Source organism: Oncorhynchus mykiss, chromosome 12, assembly GCF_057628025.1.
Source record: "Oncorhynchus mykiss isolate SJ-2025 chromosome 12, ASM5762802v1, whole genome shotgun sequence".
Classification (NCBI taxonomy): Eukaryota; Metazoa; Chordata; class Actinopteri; order Salmoniformes; family Salmonidae; genus Oncorhynchus; species Oncorhynchus mykiss.
The window spans coordinates 69,774,242-69,789,666 of record NC_143033.1 but is presented as its reverse complement, the minus strand read 5'-3'; the positions used below and the strand labels follow the sequence as shown (position 1 = coordinate 69,789,666).

General features: G+C 47.3%; 1 protein-coding gene across 4 annotated transcripts in view; it reads right to left on the bottom strand.

The window, feature by feature from the left end:
* rarab (retinoic acid receptor, alpha b) overlaps positions 1 to 15,425 on the bottom strand; it is a 177,564-nt gene that overhangs the window by 132,482 nt on the left and 29,657 nt on the right. Inside the window, exon 2 of one of the 4 annotated variants that reach the window (XM_036938108.2) lies at positions 11,806 to 12,007. The exons of 1 other annotated variant lie outside the window; for it this stretch is intronic. The gene's annotated coding sequence lies outside the window, so the exon portion shown is untranslated. The remainder of the gene's footprint in view (positions 1 to 11,805; positions 12,008 to 15,425) is intronic. 2 more of the 4 variants (XM_090193139.1, XM_090193141.1) reach the window with 2 other exon arrangements.

Genomic DNA, 15,425 nt, shown 5'->3' with positions numbered 1-15,425 from the left:
TGGAGGGAAAGGGTTAGAGAGAGAGAGAGAGAGACAGAGAGAGAGAGACAGAGAGAGACAGAGAGAGACAGAGAGAGACAGAGAGAGACAGAGAGAGACAGAGAGAGACAGAGAGAGACAGAGAGAGACAGAGACAGAGACAGAGACAGAGACAGAGACAGAGACAGAGACAGAGACACAGAGACACAGAGACACAGAGAGACAGAGAGACAGAGAGACAGAGAGACAGAGAGACAGAGAGACAGAGACAGAGACACAGAGACAGAGACACAGAGACAGAGACAGAGACAGAAAATAGTGGAGGGAAAGGGTTAGGTTTAGAAATAGAGATATAGAGAGAGGGAGAGAAAAGAGTGGAGGGAGGGTTAGGGTTACATATAGAGATATAGAGAGAGGGAGAGAAAAGAGCGGAGGGAGGGTTAGGGTTAGATATAGAGATATATATAGAGAGAGTGGGAGCTAAGTGAAGAGAGAGACCGGAGACAGTATATTGAAGAGAGAAAGTGGTTTCACTAGACTTTTCGGCTACACACATTACTGCAATGTAAACTTGTCACGTCCTCCACCTCCGGAGGTAGGGTACGACACTCGCCCGACAGTTGCCGGCCTCTAAGCAGGGAAGTGTAAACACAATTGCCTCGTTGAGCCAAAACTGTTACAGTAAAAATGTAACAAATGAAATGCACAGACATTTTCCTTACATGTTCTACTGAGTTTGTAACCTGTAATTGTAGTAACAGCTTGTGACATTCTGAAATTGTCCCCATAGCCGTAAGTCTCAACAGCGCTTGTTGTTGTTGTTGCCGCTGCTTGACTGAACTGAGCCACCGATGTCCAGGCAAGGAGCAACTCCCCGGAGAATTCTGAACGTTTTCAGTCACAATTAGCTTTTACCTCATAGGGACTTCCATCGACACAGGTCAAAAGACGCCGGGTTTGTTCAAAGGTAACTGCAATACGCTAGCGTAAGCCTTAAGAGCGACCATCTCGCTGCTCGATAGACGCGCCAAGGCTCACACTAGCTCACGTTAGCTGGCTGTGTAGCCTGCATTATAACATGAATGTCGACGTGCGAGAAAAAAAAACGCAACTGTACTTTTTCTATTCGAATGGGAGGGGTAAACGTTCATTATTAATGTGCTACCGGTGACTTGATCGTGGCGCGCGATGTTAGTTAGCTGGACGGAGTCTGCTGTGTGGCGTCAGCTAACCCGAATGTGTTCCCGGACAGGAATTAGAAACTCTTTGTCTTCACATGCTCGTGAATTGTTGCGGAATTCAAGAGTGTAAACATGTTTTAGGAGAAAAGCCACTCGGGTTGTTTAACAGCTCGCCAATTGGAGCTGCCGACCACGAACGAGGCGTTGCCGGCCGTAACGAAAAAGGTAAGGCGAGGACGTAGTATGAAATGGGAAAGTAGATCTCTCTCGTCACTCTGCTCCTCAGACTCTCCTTCGCTCGTAGTGGGAATAGGGCCTAAAGTCTAACAGCAGTGTGTTGTCGTCAGTGTGAGAGAGCTCTTTTTGAGCTGAGCAACATCAACAGCTCGGCGCGAGTCCCAGTGGGGCTGGGGAGGAAGCCTAGATGATAACACCAGCGTTTGCCAGTGTGTGTGTGTGTGTGTGTGTAGTGATAAACATAGGAAAGAGACTTTCCTGTTGCACAGGCAGCGAGATGAGGGAGAGAGCTGGTCTCACCTTTATACACTATAGGGGGTTCCTCCCTAGAGGGGACACTCACAGGACTGGCCAAATATCACACACACACACATGCTTCCGTGCACACACAAACACAACACACACACACGCTTGAGTACAGACCGGACATCCAGCCAACTTGACAACTGCGGGAAGCATTGAAGTCAACATGGGCCAGCATCCCTGTGGAACCCTTTAGACACCTTGTGTGTGTGTGTGTGTGTGTGTGTGTGTGTGTGTGTGTGTGTGTGTGTGTGTGAGGGAGGGAGGGAGGGAGGGAGATGAGAGGGGGAGACGGACAGGGGATGATCGAAAAACGAGGGACGATAATGAGGGACAGGGGAAGGAGAGAGAGAACGACACACTGTGGTTAAGAAGGAGAGAAAGTGAGAGACACAGGAAAGACCATAAAACAGATAGAGAAATTATATATAATAAGCAACTTAGTCATGCGTGCCTACATTTTACATAGGGTGGTCCCGGGAATCGAAACCCACTACCATGGCATTACAGGCGCCATGCTCTACCAACTCAGATACAAAGGACGAGAGAGAGAGCGAGAGACAGAGAGACATGCATAATATGACATTTGTACACTGTGAGTGTAATGTTTACTGTTCATTTTTTATTGTTTATTTCACTTTTGTATATTATCTACTTCATTTTCTTTGGCAATGTTAACATATGTTTCCCATGCCATTAAAGCCCCTTGAATTTAATTGAGAGAGAGCGAGGCACAGAGAGAGACACAGACACACAGAGAGAGACACAGACACAGAGAGAGAGAGAGAGAGAGAGAGAAACACAGAGAGAGGCACAGAGAGAGACACAGAGAGAGAGACACAGAGAGAGAGACACAGAGAGAGAGACACAGAGAGAGAGACACAGAGAGAGAGACACAGAGAGAGAGACACAGAGAGAGAGAGAGAGAGAGACACAGAGAGAGAGACACAGAGAGAGAGAGAGAGAGAGAGAGAGAGAGAGACACACAGAGAGAGAGAGAGAGAGACACACAGAGAGAGAGAGAGAGAGACACACAGAGAGAGAGAGAGAGAGACACAGAGAGAGAGAGAGAGAGACACACAGAGAGAGAGAGAGAGACACACACAGAGAGAGAGAGAGAGAGAGAGAGAGACACAGAGAGAGAGAGAGAGAGAGAGAGAGAGAGAGTGAGAGACACAGAGAGAGAGACACAGAGAGAGACACAGAGAGAGAGAGAGAGAGACAGAGAGAGACACAGAGAGAGAGAGAGAGAGAGAGAGACAGAGAGAGACAGAGAGAGAGACAGAGAATGGCTGAGCTAGCTGTTGTACTGAGTGCTGGATGGAGCTGTAGAAGCATTGCAGCTCTAGCCAGTTGACTTGTTCCTGCTGGTGCAAGGTCTGTCAGTGAAAGACCGATACATGTGAATGAATACGTCTGGTTGCCTGTGGGTACACTACACTGTAGGTTGAGCGGGTTCGGAAAAATACATTGACGTGCCTGTACGATTTTGTCCTTGTGAGTTCAGTGTGAGAGTGTATTGTGGTGTGTTCTTGTATCCACGTGTCCGTTTGATTCTGGATTTGTCTGTGTGAGTGTGTGTGTGTGTGTTCCTGGGAGAACGGAAATTAGAACAAAGTTGAAATTAGACCAGACTGGAAATCCTCCCCTCTCTTACATGCCTGGCAAGATAGATGACCACACAGCCCGATCGCCAAGGGCTGTGTAGTTTCTCCCACTTTACCAACTCTGGATTTTTCTTGCCATCCTATCGTTCCCCCTCTTCCTCTTCTCCACTCTCCTGTGAGAGCCTCTCCTGTGGCCCGGTGCAGTAGATGTTCTCAGACTGTGATCGTGTCATTCACTCCAGAGACAGACAGGACAGTGCTTCTCTCCAGCAGAGGGGAGGACTTTGGAGGGACTCTCTGGAGTGCCTTGTCATTCCAGTTTACAATCCTGCCGTTCCCAGGCAACTAAACATATTTTGGCGTGGCGAAACGACATCCACAGAGGTTATTTGAGGATAAACACACACACACACACACACACGCGCACACACCCAGACGCGCACAGACACAGACGCGCACAGACACACACAGACACACACGCGCACAGACACACACACACACACGTGCACAGACACACACTAGACCTACATAGGAGCTCACTCATGTACTCCTTCCACAAACAGAAAGACAAAAACATGTTCTAGAAGCATGTGTGTACACATCCATTCCCAAATGCCGCACCTGACTCTGATAGCGTACTGCTTTGGCATAGATTATCGCTGGCATACAGCCAAGCACCTTGGAAGAGGCCTACCTCGCACCGTGGGCAAAGCCCTAACCCTGGAGAAACAGCCGTGTCAGGCTGATATTGGCCTCCAAAGCAATGGTCTGCCATGGAAGTGACGTAGGCATCTATAATAAGAAAGCGAGAGAAGATATTAGCTTTAGTACGCATTGCTCGACTGCTTCTGGGCTCCTTCGTCTCAGTGTCCGAACCCTTGTCGCAATCTCACTTCCGCTTGGGCAGGGATTCTCCCTCTCAGCAGAGAGTTCGACCCTCCCTTCCTCTATCCCTACTTCCCTCCTCCATCTGCTTAGCTGTATGATATAACAACTACACTGAACACAAATATAAATGCAACATGTTAACAGGTCATATGAAAGGAAAATCAGTCAATTGAAATAAACAAATTATGTCACAGTCTTTGGATTTGACATGACTGGGAATACAGACATGCATCGGTTGGTCACAGGAACCTTTAAAAAAAATATATTAAAAAGTAGGGGCGACCACCACTTGCCTCATGCAGCGCAACACATCTCCTTCACACAGACTTGATCAGGCTGTTGATTGTGGCCTGTGGATGGTTGCTTCACTCCTCTTCAATGGCTGTGCGACGTTGCTGGATATTGGCGTGAACTGGAATACGCTGTTGTACATGTCGATCCAGAGCATCCCAAACATGCTCAACAGGGGGGGGGGGGGGGGGTGACATTTTCAGCTTCCAGGAATTGTGTACAGATCTTTCCGACATGGGGCCATGTATTGTCACGCTGAAACCTGATGTGATGGCGGCGGATGAACGGCACGACAATTGGCCTCAGGATCTCGTCACGGCACCTCTGTGCATTCAAATTGCCATCGATGAAATACAATTGTGTTCACTGTCCGTAGCTTATGCCTTCCCATACCATAACCCCACCATGGGGCACTCTGTTCACAACATTGACATCAGCAAACTGCTCGCCCACACGACACAATGCACACCGTCTGCCATCTGCCCGGGAACAGTTGAAACCAGGATTCATCTGTGAAGAGCACACTTCTCCAGCGCGCCAGTGGCCACCGAAGGCGAGCAATTATCCACTGAAGTCGGTTACGACGCCAAACTGCAGTCAGGGCAAGACCCTGGTGAGGACGACGAGCACGCAGATGAGCTCCCCTGAGACTGTTTCTGACAGTTGGTGCTGGCTGGTATCAGATGATCCCACAGGTGAAGAAGTCCGATGTGGAGGTCCTGGGCTGGCATAGTTACACGTGGTCCGCGGTTTGTGAAGCCAGTTGAATGCACTACAAAATTCTCTAACATGAGATTGGAGGCGGCTTATGGTAGAGAAATTAACCAATTGCACGCTCCTTCAAAACTTGAGACATCGGCCGCCTTGTGTTGAGTGACAAAACTGCACATTTTAGAGTGGCCTTTTTATTGTCCCCCATTGATCGTGCTGTTTAATCAGCTTATTGATATGCCACACCTGTCAGATGGATTATCTTGGCAAGGGAGAAACGCTTACTGACAGGGATGGAAAAAAAGATGTGTGAGAAATGTGCTCTTTGTGTGTATGGAACATTTCTGGGATCTTTTATTTCAGCTCATGAAACCAAGACTTTACATGTTGTGTTTATACTTTAGTTCAGTGTACTATACGAGGCAGATAGGTGGGTGGCAGAGAACTAAAACAAGAGGGAAATAAGGGAGTAGGGAGAGAGTCGAATCTCCTTCTCGTACTAATGTCCATTGCATCTGAGAGGAGTGCGAGAGGAATGGGAGGGGGCAGGGAGACGGTGTGTGTGTCCTCTAAAGGCTTGCTAACCGGTGTTACTGTCTGTTTGTGACTGAGCGTGTAGGCCTACAGAATGAATATCACGGTTTTGTTTCTTGACCGTAACGGAGTCCACACGGTGTGTGGTTTTCTCCCCTGCTCCCTGGGCTGTGGTAATGGCGTAGGATTGTTTTCTCTGTCAAATAAACGCTATGATAGAGTTAGGCTGGGGCGCCAACCCCAGACACTAGCTAACAAATGACTCAGATATCGAACCCCCTCTTCTCTCAGACAACTAAAGTACACTCACAGATGACTAGCTACACTCTCAGTGTGTGTGTGTGTGTGTACCATAGACATAGATAGACCACTCATCTTTGTATCTGTTGCATTATGGCGTCTGTGAGAATACGGGCAGCACCATTGAGGCCATCTCCATTTTGAAGGCACATTTCTTTGTCTACTACTTCCATGAGTTAGTAAACAATCTGGGAGGGTTGCACACTGCCACCTGGAGGATGTTGTATGAACAGGTATAAAGCCAAGTTAGCGATTCACTGCCGCCTGCAGTTATGAAACGTATAATTCATTGGCTGATCCCCCCTGACAACCCGGATGGAACCATGTGATCCTTACATCACCCAGAGGAAGTCACACCCAGATGACTACTTCAAATTGGTGGACGCCCTCAATGGTTAAGTCCATGCAAAAACGGGTTCTTTCCAAGTAGTGATCTCTATCCATCTCTATGACACACACACACACACACACAGCTGCTCCAGCTGTAGCCCAGCAGAAGTTTTCTGAGCTTCTGATAGCATTATAGCATGAGAACACTGGCGCACAGGAGAGGATCAGCTTTACCCCCCCCCACACACACACACACACACACAGTGTTACAGTCTCAGGAGGAACATGCATTGACATGATCCATTTACTCATATACTGTGTAAATCCCCAAATAATCCTCTCTACCAGATAAACACACACACACACACACTCTCTCAGTAAGGACAAATGTGCAGTAAATATAAAGAACACATCGACACACATATCATACCAAACACGTGATCATATCCTATAGGAATACTTCATTTTACTTTTTGAACGTACCGGTAAGTGAAAAGCATCTTACATAACTAGAAAACACACAATACAGAGCCGCGCAGTCTTCCTACACTGAGAAACACATAGACAAACACATCACGAGCTGTGACTCAACGAACGAGTACATAACATGTACAGACAGAGAATGGGTCTTGTGGGTCTGTCTGATCAGCTACATACTCGCCCTCCTTTCCCCCTCTCCAGCTCCATCATACAGAAGCGGAAAGAGAGAACGTCATTTCTCTGTCAGCTCACTAAGCACCAACACCACCAACCCTACCTCCATAGCATCCCTGCTCCCCCGCTAGCTAACAAACAGCATGCTGCGCTACAGCTGGCCCACATTGACATCGGAGTCATTTTAGCTCCAGAGCGACTGACAGGAGCAATGAGGGTTAAGTGCCTTCCACAAGGGCACATTGAAAGATTTGTTCACCTAGTAGGCTCGGGATTCAAACCAGCGACCTTTCTGTTTACTGTCCAAACACTCGTAACCGCTAGGCTACCCTCCGGCCTAGAGCTACACGGCTAAAAAAAAGTCCCAAATACACAGATGAAATCCAACTATCACTGCAGACATCCGAGAGCTCCGCTTTCTTTTTCAGAGATGGTCATCTTCTGATCTGTCCCGGGACAACAAACCGGAGGGATAGCCTATAGTCTGGTTTCAGCCCCTCTTCTCTTTTCATTTCTCCTCAGCTGGACAAAATCAGCAAGAAGGTGAGTTAGCCTCCTGAAAGACACAGTGTTGTCCAGTCCAGCTATTTAGCCGCGTTAGCCTCCACCACAACATACAACGGCTAAGCCTACAGCCATATTGATACCCAATGTTTTGTCATAGACCATGTAAGTATGGGTAAGCCTATAAACGTGTTTGCAACCACGCCAAATACATTTGCTGAGAGTTTAGCCTTTCCATAGCCTTGCTAATGCCTTAGCCATTTTACTAAGACGATATCTTGAAAAGCTGCATCATAACAATAGTCAACTCAGACATTACAGCTAATTTCACTAAACGACAGACATGAAAGACATGACCTGTGTAAAATTGGGCTCGATTAAAGTGTCTGATTGGTGTCAAAGTGGTGTCAAAGTGTTTCAAAGTGTTTCTCGCGTTGGCTGCTTTGAGACGATGGGAGGCTTTGAAGTCAGCCACACAGCGGAGCACATGATGACAAATCAAAAGAAGAGGAGAAGAGAGGCGAGCGACACGAGACAAGGCCACCGATTGTAGTCTGTTAAAACTGAAAAAAGCATTGGTTGTCTGCGAATTTAGTTAACAGAGCAGCCATTGCGTGAGTCTCCAAGGGCCAGTGGACAGCTGCAAGGTCTCCGCCCTTGGGAGAGGAGATCATTTATACACTACATAACCTAAAATATGTGGACACCTGCTCGTCAAACATCTCATTCCAAAATCATGGCCATTATTATGGAGCTGGTCCCCCCTCTGCTGCTGTAAGAGGCACCACTTCTTTAGGGTGGCCTACCACTTTTTCGTCTGAGCCGTTTCCACTTCAAAATAACAGCACTTACAGTTGGTCTTGGCAGCTAGCTCTAGCAGGGCAGAAACGTAACAAACTGACTTGCTGGAAAGGTGGCATCCTATGACAGCGTCACGTTGAAAGTCACTGAGCTCTTCAGTAAGGCCATTCTACTGCCAATGCTGGTCTATGGGGATTGCATGGCGGTGTGCTCAATTTTATACACCTGTAAGCAACGGGTGTGGCTGAAATAGCCAAATCCAGTCATTTGAAGGGGTGTTCACATACTTTTGTTTATATAGTGTATCACTGGAGCTTCCTGGGTAAAAAAATTAATTGGAATTTCTCAAATGAACACCTTAGAATAGAAATGTCATACTATAAACTATTTGTCACCAGTCTTGAAAGCTAGAGGCCAGTTAGACAAGGTTACTTTTGGTTGCCAACAAAACAAAACCTGAACCACTTGGAGAAATCTGTACTTGCCTAATTCTGAGAAAGAGAGAGAAAAAAAAGAAGGAAAATCAACTGTAAGTGTTGCTCAATGCCTACGGCAACAACAACAAAAAAGGAGAAAGAGCATGTTTGCTTTCAGAGTGTCCTGCAAGTCTCATATCTCTGTTATCTGGGCATATTCCCCACAGGCTGGGTGAAGGGTTATCAGTCTGATGGTGTTTCTACAAACACACACACACACACCTACGCAAACGCATGCAGACACACACACACACACTCTCTCCTCCCCTCACTCATTCCTGTTGTAAATGGTGATTGCGTCAGATAATGAGCGTGCTGTACCTCAGTGCCACTGGCCGTCGATTCATTGGAGTCTAACTCCCCTCCTGGCTATCTCCCTAAAGCAGATTGATGAAGGAGAAGAAAGATAATGCTGAATATTATCTAGATTGAAGAGAAGACAGACCCTCACCCCACACAGTCCCCACCGAGACGGCTCACAATCCCAAATGGTGTCACCCCTCGGGGAAAGAGAAACGTTCGATTAGCTCGTTAGCTTGAGGAGTTAATTGTTCTCCTATCAGCAGGTTAAGTCTACCGATGGTCGCCGAGGGGTGATGGCTAGGACCTCTCCTATCAAACCACAGTACAGCACATGCCTCCAAGGCTGTGAAACATCCTCAAATTAGTCCTTAAATGTACATCAAAGAAAACAATGAGAAATTGTAAAGAGAACCATGGAACACGATGCCCCTCTGGACACTGTGTCTGGACTAGAGGTCGACCGATTATGATTTTTCAATGCCGATACCGATTATTGGAGGACCAAATCGGCCGTTTTTTATTAAGGACAATTACAACAATACTGAATGAACACTTATTTTAACTTTATATAATACATCAATAATATCAATTTAGACTCAAATAAATAATGAAACATGTTCAATTTGGTTTATATAATGCAAAAACAAAGTGTTGGAGAAGAAAGTAAAAGTGCAATATGTGCCATGTAAAAAAGCTAAGTTTTAAGTTCCTTGCTCAGAACATATGAAAGCTGGTGGTTCCTTTTAACATGAGCCTTCAATATTCCCAGGTAAGAAGTTTTAGGTTGTAGTTATTATAGGAATTATAGGACTATTTCTCTCTATATGATTTGCATGTCATATACCTTTGACTATTGGATGTTCTTATAGGCACTTTAGTATTGCTAGTGTAACAGTATAGCTTCCGTCCCTCTCCTCGATCCTACCTGGGCTCGAACCAGGGACAGATCGATAACAGCCACCCTCGAAGCAGCGTTACGCATGCAGAGCAAGGGGAACAACCACTCCAAGTCTCAGAGGAAGTGACGTTTGAAACGCTATTAGCGCGCACCCCGCTAACTAGCTAGCCATTTCACATCGGTTAACCCAGCCTAATCTCGGGAGTTGATAGGCTTGAAGTCATAAACAGCACAATGCTTGAAGAATTGCGAAGAGCTGCTGGAAAACGCACGCAAGTGCTGTTTGAATGAATGGTTATGAGCCTGTTGCTGCCTACCACCGCTCAGTCAGACTGCTCTATCAAATATCAAATCATAGACTTAATTATAACATAATAATACACAGAAATACGATCCTTTGGTCATTAATATGGTCGAATCCAGAAACTATCATTTCGAAAACAAAACATTTATTCTTTATTTTATCTAACGGGTGGCATCCATAAGTCTAAATATTTCTGTTACATTGCACAACCTCCAATGTTATGTTATAATTATGTACAATTCTGGCAAATTAATTACGGCCTTTGTTAGGAATAAATGGACTTCACACAGTTCGCAATGAGCCAGGCGGCCCAAACTGCTGCATATACCCGGACTGCTTGCACGGAGTGACACAATTTCCCTAGATATAAGACATTCATGTTAGCAGGCAATATTAACTAAATATGCAGGTTTAAAAATATATACTTGTGTATTGATTTTAAAGAAAGGCATTGATGTTTATGGTTAGGTACATTGGTGCAATGACAGCTTTTTTTGCCGAATCCCGAGCTGACAAGGTAAAAATCCGTCATTCTGCCCCTGAACAAGGCAGTTAACCCACCGTTCCTAGGCCGTCATTGAAAATAAGAATGTATTCTTAACTGACTTGCCTAGATAAATAAAGGTGTAAAAAATATTTTATACATTTAAATTATTATTTTTTTATTTTTAAAATCGGCAATTTGGTGTCCAAAAAAATACTGATTACCGATTGTTATGAAAACTTGAAATCGGCCCTAATTAATCAGCCATTCCGATTAATCGGTCGACCTCTAGTCTAGACACTGTCTGGACACTGTGTATAGAATCCCTCCTCTATAATGTCATGAAGTCATGACCCCAAAATGGCCGTCCAGTTAGCGCTGAAACCCATTGTGTCGCCTGCTGACTGTGCACCACGCAACAGAGACCAGACGAGGTCACCCAGACCCAAGGCCTCTCATTGGTGATCTTACGGGGCTATTCCCAGCAGTCCTGTGGGCTACCCATGGAGTCTCTCTCTCCCCTCAGCGAAAGAGCAGGTCGCGAAGGACAGGCTTGTGTCAGCAGATCACCTAAGGCCCGTCAGAGTCACCATCGGGCCACCATCACCCTCCATGTGACCGTCAATGAGGCGCAGAAGGGCAACAGGGGCAAATGTTCTAGAATATGTTCCACTAACGGCCGAGAGGACGACGGCAACATAAACACCATTCGCTGACAAAGACAGCAACAGCAGCGTTCCATTCGTCGCTTTCAAAGCCTTTTAAAAACACACATTCCCCCGTAAGAGTTCTCCTTGATGTTTCAAAGTAATGGCGTTTCGAAGAATTGATGTGAATTTCTCCCTAACAACATGCTCACTCATCCTCTCGAATGTGACGATACCTGGGGGAAAAATGTGGTTTGTTTATACGCACACACGCCCGCACAACCATTATGCAAGCCCCCTTATATCAGTTCACCACACCTCTATACAGCTTTGAGGCAATGCAGACATGAGGGTTATACAGTACGTGACTGACCTGGTTGGCATTTGAAGCCTGAGCGATGCGGTAACTTTGGGCTGGGGATATGATGTGGGATGGGATGAGGAGCGGCTGGTATAATGAGCTCATAACCGTGAATCATGGGAAGAAAGCAGGGGGTAACATTTAAAGCTCCAAATGCCAACCTCGGTTATGAGGAACGTCAGGAGTGCATCACTCACTCTGGAGGCATCATCTGCTGAGAGAGAGAGAGAGAGAGAGAGAGAGAGAGGAGGGAGAGAGATGGGGAGAGAGATGGGGAGAGAGAGAGAGAGAGAGAGAGAGAGAGCAAGGAGGGAGCGAGAAAGAGAGCGAGAGGAGGGAGCGAGAGAGAGAGGAGGGAGCGAGAGAGAGAGGAGGGAGCGAGAGAGAGAGGAGGGAGCAAGAGAGAGAGAGGAGGGAGCGAGAGAGAGAGAGGAGGGAGCGAGAGAGAGAGAGGAGGGAGCGAGAGAGAGAGAGGAGGGAGCGAGAGAGAGAGAGGAGGGAGCGAGAGAGAGAGGAAGGAGCGAGAGAGAGAGAGACAGAGAGAGAGAGAGAGAGAGAGAGAGAGAGGGGAGAGCGAGAGAGGAGAGCGAGAGAGCGAGAGAGAGGAGGGAGCGAGAGAGAGAGAGAGAGAGAGAAGGGAGAGAGAAGGGAGAGAGGAGAGCGAGAGAGAGGAGAGCGAGAGAGAGCGAGAGGAGGGAGAGGGGGCGGTTAATGATATCATCCAAGCATAAAGAGAAAATTCAATGAAGGGAGACAGTGAAAACAAAGAAAATAAATACACTTGGAAACTTTTGAGGCCTGTAGTAGGAGGGAGGGCTTGAACCCCATTGTGGAGTGTGTTGTTGTGGGGGGGGGGGGGTTGAAGGTTGTCCCTGTGGTCAGTTGACCCTGCCTGGCCTGGGGAAGACTAATGGTTGCAGCAGGAGGGCCGGTCGAGCCGCTCACTGACATTCATGCATAAGGCCCTAATGTGCATTGACCCCCAGGGGTCAGGGGTGACCAGGCTCGGAGGGGTGGGGCTGACAGTGGGCCGTTCCGCCTAGCCTACTCGCTCTGTAACCCCAGCCTATCCAAACAGCTCTCCCAGACCTCCAACCCCCCCTGTGACACAAGATGGAAGAGCTCACCCCAGGAACATTCCTGTCTTATAGGTCTGAACTCCATGGGGGTCCAACAGTAGAATGGATGAGAGGGGGTGAAGGAGGGGTAGTCCCAAATTAAGGGGGGGGGGGGGGGGGAGCGGGGACTAGGGGAAGAAGACGAATGTATATGTTTTTGGTTGAGTGAGAAATCTCCCAACTTAATTTGAGTGGTGGTAATTATGCTATCTGAGTCCGAACAACAATGCATTGGCAGGGCAATTCAAGAGAGATAACTAGGCTTCAGATGTAATTATCGGTTCTGAACAGAGAAACACTGTGTGTGTGTGTGTGTGTAATCTTCTATCATCAATTTGCCCCAATAATGTATTGGGGCTATAGCTTACTGCACAAACCTCATTGCTACAGTGATGTTTTTAATTGGCTAAATGTTGCATAGGCTGCCGTTTTTTTTAAAGTCTTGTTAAAAAAAAAAGAAAATCTGAGTGGGAGAGCTCGGCTTGCGTGGGGACGCAGAAAGAGTGTGTCTCTGCGTCCACACAGTGTCAACGTGAGACAACCACTGACAAAGGCTGACATTCTCTGTACGGCATCAAGGGAAAATAGGACAAGGGTGAAGGTGAAGCAGGCGGCTCTACTCCGTGTAACTAGCACATCACCGTAGAGACAGACAAGCAGACATAGTGGAAAGTCCAGGGTTGCGCCCGCAGCGACAGGGATCGCTCCCGACACCAGACTTAAAAAGATCAGGGCAACCCCCGAGAGCGGGTGGCAGGGGAGGGAGAGAGAGTTGCCTTGAAACAGGGAAGAGAGAAAGGAGTGAGGGAAGGGAGGGAGGGGTCGGAAGGCTGGCGCTCGAGGGACGGAGTGGGTAACTAAACGTGACATCACAGACTTTTGGGGGGGGGGGGACGAGGAGGAGATCAGAGGACAGGAGGACGTATAGATAGAAAGATGATGAGCGATGTAGAATGGGTACAGCGGGCCCCTCGAGGGAGAACCAGGCACTCAGGACACGTCGTCCTTGGGAACAGCACGATTGATGGGGATCGAGTGATAAAAACCAGACACACACACACACACCCGCTCCCTCCATCTCAACATTCTCTCACTCCCTCCTTCTCCCCGTATCTTTATTCCTCTCCACCCCCCAGCTCTCCTCACAGTCGAAGTGTCAAGACTCCACAGACTCTAGAGGGCAGACAAAGGGAGAGGACAGAGAAGTGGACTTGTCATAGGGGGTCACATCATGGATTGGCATTTTGAATAGGTGTGTGTATGATGCCCGCTAATCTTGCCTTTTTAGCTAGTGTGTGTGTGTGTGTGTGTGTTTTTTGTGCAAATTAGTATAAGCTTGTGTGTGTGTGGATGTGCGTGTGCGCACGTGTGTGTGTGTGTGTGTGTTTTTCACTCTGGTCTCCCTGCCTACAGCCTGTTGACTGATGGAGGAAGGTCTAGTCTCCCACAAGGCTGCTTTTCATATCACTACTGAGAAAGTCCAGATGCCTAACAAAGCCCGTCTTTCTTCACCGTGCTGTCCTTCAGAGCGTTTCCTCCACCACCACCACCACCAGTATCCCCTATGGGCTTGTTCAGAGCATCCTGGAGCTTCTCCTACGCTTGGGGTACGGAACACCGCGGCGTTTGGAAACAGGTGGCTACAACACGTGGTTTCCTTGACGTATTTGAGTAGCGTCAGTGTCACGGAATCTTCTCTGCAGTAGATTTGCCAGTCCGACCAAACCGAGAGGTTTAAAAGCGAGAAAAGGTCCGGAACAAATCTGCAAAGAATCCCACTTGATGCCCAGAAATGAAGTAGAACATCTGACTGACGTAAGCAGGGTATGACAACCATTTGTTCTTCTTCATGTAAGGGCACATTCCATTCAAAAAGGCATCTGCAGTATGTCATGAGGAAATGAACACTGCAAGTAGCCTGTCCATGATTAACTGGTCATATAGTTGAAAGGTCTATGAATGACAAAACCAGTGATCAGCCAGTATAAAGCAAGGCCCATCCAGGCGCTATAAACACCTAGTTATATCAGTCTAATCCTTCAAATTAAAAAAACTCTGCTTTCTCTGTTTAGGCTTGTCTCTCCCCCCCCCCAACACACACACACACACACACACACACACACACGCACACACACACACACACAAATCCTTCTGAGTCTTGGGTTAAGACTGGAGAGTTGTGACAAGAAACATGAGGCTTGTTTCTGTGGTGGTGGTTCACAAAACACATGCGGCTTCAAGTGTATGTGCGTGTATATCTCTCTGTGTGTGTGTGTGTGTGTGTGCGTGTCAGCTTCAAACGTGTGTGTGTCGGCTTCAAATGTGTGCTTGTGTGTGTCTGCACACCAGCTTGTCTGTGTGTGTGTGTGTGTCTGTGTGTCTGTCTGTTTTTTTTACTCCATCACAGCTATGTGGGTGGTGCTTTACTAAGGAATGGAATGGGGGAATCCCATCGCCACTACCTTCCATTGTCCCTATCGCTCCTTTCCTTTCTCCCTCTGCTCCGCTCTGCTC